Below are 7,609 nucleotides of genomic sequence, written 5' to 3'. Positions count from 1 at the left end.
TATTTGGCATAAGCATAAATTCTAGGAAATCAATTCTACAAGTGGATTCCCCGGTGGATAATGTAGCAAGATTGATTGACAATTACAAAATTCAGCGCCTTAATCCCCTAAGCAGTAGGGTAACAGGTTAAATTTGCAGATCTTATCTCCCCTAAGCAGTAGGGTAACAGGTTAAAGTATAGCAGATCTGGCCTTCAGGTGTTCATGCTGAAGTAGATCCAAGATGATTTGGCATCTCTGTATTGTCAGAGAACAAATCGAAGAAATAGATTTGGCATCTCCATATTCGACGGAGAGTAGATCGAAGACATAGTAAATCTGACATTTGGATGTTTTCACATCGAAGCAGATCCAAGATGATTTGGCATTCTTGTGTTTACAAGGGGCAAATCAAAGACATAGTAGATCTGACCTTCAGGTGTTTACACTGAAGCAGATCCAAGATGATTTGGCATCTTTGTATTGTCCTGGAACAAATCGAGGAAACAGATTTGGCATCTCCATATTCGACGGAGAGTAGATCGAAGACATAGCAAATCTGACCTTTGGATGTTTTCACATCGAAGCAGATCCAAGATGATTTGGCATTCTTGTGTTTACAAGGAGCAAATCGAAGACATATCAGATCTGACCTTCAGGTGTTTACACTGAAGTAGATCCAAGATGATTTGGCATCTCTGTATTGTCAGAGAACAAATTGAAGAAACAGATTTGGCATCTCCATATTCGACGGAGAGCAGATCGAAGACATAGCAGATCTGACCTTTGGATGTTTTCACATCGAAGCAGATCCAATATGATTTGGCATTCTTGTGTTTACAAGGAGAAAATCAAAGACATAGCAGATCTGACCTTCAGGTGTTTACATTGAAGTAGATCTAAGATGATTTGACATCTCTGTATTGTCAGAGAACAAATTGAATAAACAGATTTGGCATCTCCATATTCGACAGAGAGCAGATCGAAGACATAGCAGATCTGACCTTCGGATATTTTCACATTGAAGCAGATCCAAGATGATTTAGCATCATTGTGTTTACAAGGAACAAATCGAAGACATAGCAGATCTGACCTTCAGGTGTTTACGCTGAAGCAGATCCAAGATGATTTGACATCTCTATATTGTCAAGGAACGAATCGAAGGTAGCAGATTTGACATCTCTGTATTCGACGGAGAGAAGATCGAAAACATCAACATGACATTCCTGAGTTTGCAAGGAGCAGATTGAGGACCATGAAGTCTGAAGCTGATGAGACCGGGCAAAATGGGTCCTTTTATAGTCTTTGCTCTATTCTCGTTACATGGCAATGAGCAAAGAGGGGCAGCAATAATAGCCCATTTTTTCCCGGCCCATTCTAGTATTTAAAATAATAAACCCCCAAAAAATAAAAATAAAGTCCAAGTCCAGTACAAAATTACAAACATATAATTTGGCCCAATCGGAATGGCCCATTACTTGAAAAGATTTAAGGTCCATCTATAAGCTTGACTCATATGGAAATATAATCTTTAAGGATATGCAATCTTAGATATGATACAATCTTAGATATGATATGCAATCTTAGATATGATATGCAATCTTGAAGATATGATCTTGTAATCTTGGAGATTTAATTTGTAGATATCCTTTAATCTTAACCGTTGATGTAATTGATCTGTACTGTTGGATTTGGGGAGGCTCAACTATAAATAGAGGCCTCTCCTTTCATTGTAAATGACTTGAGTTTTTGGGAAGCAATAAGAGGTTTTCTAAAATGTTGAAGGTTCTAAAATGTTGCGTCCTAACTTACTGGATGTGATATTTTGACTCGTTTGAAATAAGTGAGCCTTAATTTTCAAAATTAAGACATTCTAATTAAAAGAGGTTTGCATCTTAAAACTTTGGAATTTCTGACATTAAAGACACTTGATAATCAATTAGGTACCAATTTTTGGGCGTTACGAGGGTGCTAAACCTTCCTCGTACGTAACCGACTCCCGAATTCGTTTTCTCGACTTTCGTAGACCAAAATTAATGTTTTAAAACAAAACATTTTATAAGGTGATCCAATCACACCTAAAAAGATTGGTGGCAACTCCCGTTTTTGTTTTTCTTAAAGTCGATCCCCATTTTCCAAAACTCGATTTAAAAATGGTTTCGACATCTTTGAATTTAGGTGGCTCCAATTGATAAGATAAATTGGTGATAAAAATTATAAAAAAATGAGCCTTGGAGGATTCCTCGCATTACCACTCATTTGCGTAGTTCTTGGTGCAAGAATTGCTACAGTTCAGACTGAGCATTTCGCGGTTGATCACCATTAATGAGCATAAATTGGATATAATTGTTGCAAATTACACGAAATTCAGACGTGAGACATGCATGACCATTGAATAGTAATCCTAGGTGCAAAACCTAAACCGGGTGAATTTAACGTAACGAATGGAAATATTTTACGTTGTCCCCTTAATTTGTTGCCCCATTAATACTTAATTGTTTATTTTAAATTTATTACAAAATTAATTGTTTATTAGGTTTATATAAATAAAGAAAATTTTTTTTCTAAATGGAAGTTTCCAATTAAGTTATATCTTTCCTTTTCTTTCATTTATGAAAGGTGGAAAAATTTTATTGATAAAATCTATGAAATACAATACCGAACATAAAATATCTATAAAATACTAAGATTCTATAAAATTGCCCTACGAAATTTTGTAGGGAAATTTCAAACAAGTTGTGATTAAATAAAACATAGGGAATAAATCTTAAAGTATATTATAGGAACATGTTTAAATTAAGCAAGTATTTATATTACTAAAAGAGAATCAAATAGTAATTAACAAAGTTAATATTTATATTACTTCTACACTTTGTGTTCGCGACTTTTGCAGCAATTTCGGCCCAAAATTCCATCATTAACTCCCGGTTCATCTTATATAACAACATAACATTTTTTTAGCTATGAAATACAATAAAATCTATTAAAAAAACTAAGTTAACTACTTAAACTGTAAAAACATATATTATTACAAGATGGCTTGTTTTAGCTATTAAAAAAAGCTGAAATTATGTGAAACGGGCTATAAATAACATTATAAATCATGGATTCGAACTTGAAGTCGTGTACCTGATCTACCGTAATTCGGTCTAGCAGATTAAACTAGTTTATGCATGTTAGGAGCTTGAAAGCAAGCATTTTAATTAGAATTTAATTATGTTTTTGCAAGATCTCTTAAATTTTATATAATGTACATATCGAGCCTATTATTGACCTTAGTGGCCGAATAAGGCCAAAGGGGAAGCTAATGAATTGTGTAAGGTTGCAAGAGACCATTAGAAGGCGTAATAAATAGATGCTGGTCACTATGTCGCAGCATAGAATGATTAATGCTGCAACTTAGGGAGCAGAATAAACAAATCATGAAACTACCTTTATTGTTGCGACACAACATAAGGGTGTCGCAACAAACCCCTAAAGATATCCTAAAAGGAGTAAATTGAATGCTTCGTCGTGACACAGGTCTTGATTAGTCACAACGTCTATAAATAGGATCATTTTTCACATGTTATGGGCATCAATTCCTTAGTATTGTTTGATGCTTTTAATTCCAGTTAAGATATTCTTTCTTTTAGGCTTTCAGATTTATTTTTAAGTTGTTATTGCTTTATCTCGAGAGATCTGATTTGTAAAGACAATCAAACTTTGTGGATTCATATTAATCTTTAATACGAATTAGGCGTTTTCTTAAACTCTACACCTCAAATTATTTATCATTTTCTATCTTTACATCAATTCCATATTGTTTATGAAAACCATGAGGAACTAATCCCTTTATGGGGGATTAGTGAGTGGAGATATGATTTCTTAACTGTTTTATAGGGTTACTCAATAGATCAACTCTTTGGGAAAGGAAGAACCTAAACCCAAGGAAGTCATTAAAGCGGGAATGAACCTTGTAAATACTAAATAAATAATTAAAATACTGACTGACTCGTCAGAATCGTGGACCAAAATCTACTACTTCTGACACTACTGAAAACGGGCTATTACACAAATATACACTAATTATCCATTTATTTTCTAAAATACAAAATTTTGTGAAATCATCTTGACTTATTGAATCAGTGAACTTGGATATATGATGGATATTATTACATAATTTTAACTTGATATGATGGAACTTTTTACAAAATGGCAAATATAATTATCATTACTATTAACAAAAATAATACTAATTTCTTCTTCTTATTGACATTTGGCTATTTGTTTAAATACAAGCCATAGCAAGGGAAAATAAAATAAAATTGAAGGCTAGTTATTTCCACCCAGCAACGAGGTAGACGAGAGCCTACTTCTAGCAGTACTCTGAGGATATGTTACCCGCATGAATAAGTTGGGAAAGAATGAATTAATTAGGTACTGTTGGAGGAGGAAGCAACCATTTGGTACCTTCAACATAGTCAAGAACCAAAAAGGGTTGAGCTTCCGCATCGGATAGTTGTTTGACAAATTTCTCTAGTGTAGCGGGAGTCGCACCTTTCCCCGTGCATTTGTATTCTCCGTAGTACACAGTGCTACATGTCAAACCATTCTCACATTATATATCTTAATAAACTTATCAATATGTTGGGAAAGTTAGTTTACTTGTAGGCATGTAATGTTGTAAGGTTGTGTATTATCTTACTCGGCTCGTTCAGGTTGGCGATTACTAGACCATCCACCAGGATGGACAATTTCATCCATTTCAGTATAAGAATAAACAACTCTTGGACTGCTCTTCCAAGCCCTTCCCAAAAATACGTCCTTCACTGTTCCGGTAATCCTCCCATGCACGAATGAATAACCCGTATCCTCCGATGAACTTTGTCTCGCTTGTGCTGTAATTACTGCCATCTCTGGATCTCCTTCTGGATCTCCTTCCACAAATATTTCTGAGTTCTGTATCCCAATTTTCTTGTCAAATATATATGGGGGTATAATACATCATATCTCACGCGTTGAGAAAATTAATACCAGATATAAAGATGTCCCGCTTCCGAAAATGAAATCAACAGTGCCATGAATATGGCAATCCTTAAAGAAATGGTTGCCCCTGTCATCACACAAAGTGTCCTGGAAGTCGATGATCTTACAGTTATAGAAAGCCGACCTGTCGCCGGAGACTCTCAAAGCAACAGCTTGTGCTCCTACCATTTTCCCGTCTGGCCTAGGAGCAGTGTTCTATATGAATAACATGCCACCATAAAAAACAAACAGTTTTATATTTAATTCAATAAAAGACAGATCATGGATGTCTAAACTCTACATTAACTTACCACTATATTGAGATTAGCACCCACAAAGTAACTACTCTCAGTAATAAGAGTGGCACTATCTATGGTTCCATATTGCTTGGCGGTGCCGTCAAATGTCAAATTTGGCATGTTTTTCGAATCTCCAACCAATGTAATGAAAGATTTATTTCTTTCAATTCTAATTTTCTCTTTGTAAGATCCAGGCCCGATGGATATAATCACAAGTTTGGCGTTCCCTGATGGAACGCTCTCGATGGCTTTGGTTATGGTATCGAATTCTCCACCCCCACCTTACTTCACCTTTATGATTCTAGGTTCTGTCTCCGCCTGAACCAATTCAAGGTCTAAGGTTTTACCCCTTTCCTTCACTGGCTTGATAATGCCGTTAAACCATGCTTCTACTTGGGATTTATCTGCGGGTATTGGTTGAGACACAACAATCAAAGCAAAGAGGAGAATACTTAAGCATATTAGTAAAGCATAAACTTCATTACCCTCAATTATTTTTCCATCCATTTCCTTCTTCTTTTTTCCTGTTAATAGAAAGATTAATAAGTTTATTTTCTTCGTTTATTGATTATTGTGGTTGTCTTTGAATTCTAGGTGGCTCCAATTTATAAGATAAATTGGTGATAAAAAAATATAAAATAAAAATAAGCCTTGGAGGATTCCTCGCATTGCTACTCATTTGCGTAGTTCTTGGTGAAAGAATTGCTACAGTTCAGACTGAGCATTTCGCGATTGATCACCATTAATGAGCATAAATTGGATATAATTGTTGCAAAATACACGAAATTCAGACGTGAGACATGCATGACCATTGAATTGTAATCCTAAGTGCAAAACCTAAACCGGGTGAATTTAATGTAATGATGGAAATATTTTATGTTGTCGCCTTTATTTGTTGCCCCGTTAATACTTAATTGTTTATTTTAAATTTATTACAAAATTAATTATTTATTAGTTTTATATAAATAAATAAAATTTTTATTCTAAATAGAAATTTCCAATTAAGTTTTATCTTTCATTTTCTTTCAATTATGAAAGGTAGAAAAATTTTATTGATAGAATCTATGAAATACAATACTGAACATAAAATATCTATAAAATACTAAGATTCTAAATAAAAATATCAACAATTTTATAGGGAAGTTTCAAACAAGTTGTGATTATATAAAACATAGGGAATAAATCTTAAAGTATATTACAGGAATAGATTTAAATTAAGCAAGTATTTATATTACTAAAAGAGAATCAAATAGTAATTAACAAAGTTAATATTTATATTACTTCTATACTTTGTGTTCGCGACTTTAGTAGCAATTTTGGCCCAAAATTCCATCATTAACTCCCGGCTTATATAACCACATAACCTTTTTTTAGCTACAAAATACAATAAAATCTATTAAAAAAACTAAGTTAACTACTTAAATTCTAAAAACATATATTATTACAAGATGGCTTGGTTTAGCTATTAAAAAAAGCTAAAATTATGTGAAAAGGGCTATAAATAACATTATAAATCATGGATTCGAACTTGAAGTCGTGTACCTGATCTATCGTAATTAGGTGTAGCATATTAAACTAATTTATGCACTTTAAGAGCTTGAAAGCAAGCATTTTAATTAGAATTTAATTATGTTTTTGCAAGATCTCTTAAATTTTATATAATGTACAAATCAAGCCTATTATTGACCTTAGTGGCCGAATGAGGCCAAAGGGAAAGCTAATGAACTGTGTAAGGGTGCAAGAGACCATCAGAAGGTGTAATAAATAGATGCTGGTCACTATGTTGCAACAAAAAATGATCAGTGCCGCAACTTAGGGGGTAGAATAAAGAAATCACGAAACTGTCTTCGTTGTTGTGACACAACATAAGGGTGTCGCGACATACCCCTAAAGATATCCTAAGAGGAGTGGAATTGCTAAGCACAAAAGGAAAAATTTCAAGATTTTGGGATTTTTAGGTTTCGAGATTTTTGGGGCGTTACAGCTTAGTACTTAAGCGGTCTTAATGACCCACCTCCTCTTCTTTGGAATCCTACTTTGGTGCATAGTATTCATTCATCTTAGCTCGCGAAACTTGTTAATGGGTCAAGGTAAGTGAAAACCATAATTAAGGGAAAATTACCAAAATGCCCCTAAGGGAGAAAATGACCAAAATACCCTTAAGTGTTGAGTGTAAGTTTTATGGATGTAACATACATACATGTGATGTTCGACTTAGGTTGCATATGGGGTGGGAACTATGGAACGGAGGAAGTATATAGGATCGCATGGTTGCCTGACAATCGTGGATCCACCAATGGCTTTTAAAGCCCAATTTGTAAATG

The 7,609-nt window shown here is 34.2% G+C and overlaps 1 pseudogene; it reads right to left on the bottom strand.

Moving 5' to 3' along the window:
• Positions 1 to 4,390: 4,390 nt before the first annotated feature.
• On the bottom strand, positions 4,391 to 5,792 carry LOC107933473 (pectinesterase PPME1-like; annotated as a pseudogene).
• Between the last annotated feature and the right edge of the window lie 1,817 nt (positions 5,793 to 7,609).

The sequence above is a fragment of the Gossypium hirsutum genome, chromosome A12, assembly GCF_007990345.1.
Source record: "Gossypium hirsutum isolate 1008001.06 chromosome A12, Gossypium_hirsutum_v2.1, whole genome shotgun sequence".
Classification (NCBI taxonomy): domain Eukaryota; kingdom Viridiplantae; phylum Streptophyta; class Magnoliopsida; order Malvales; family Malvaceae; genus Gossypium; species Gossypium hirsutum.
The sequence above is the reverse complement of the archived record's forward strand: the minus strand, read 5'-3'. Positions and strand labels throughout refer to the sequence as shown.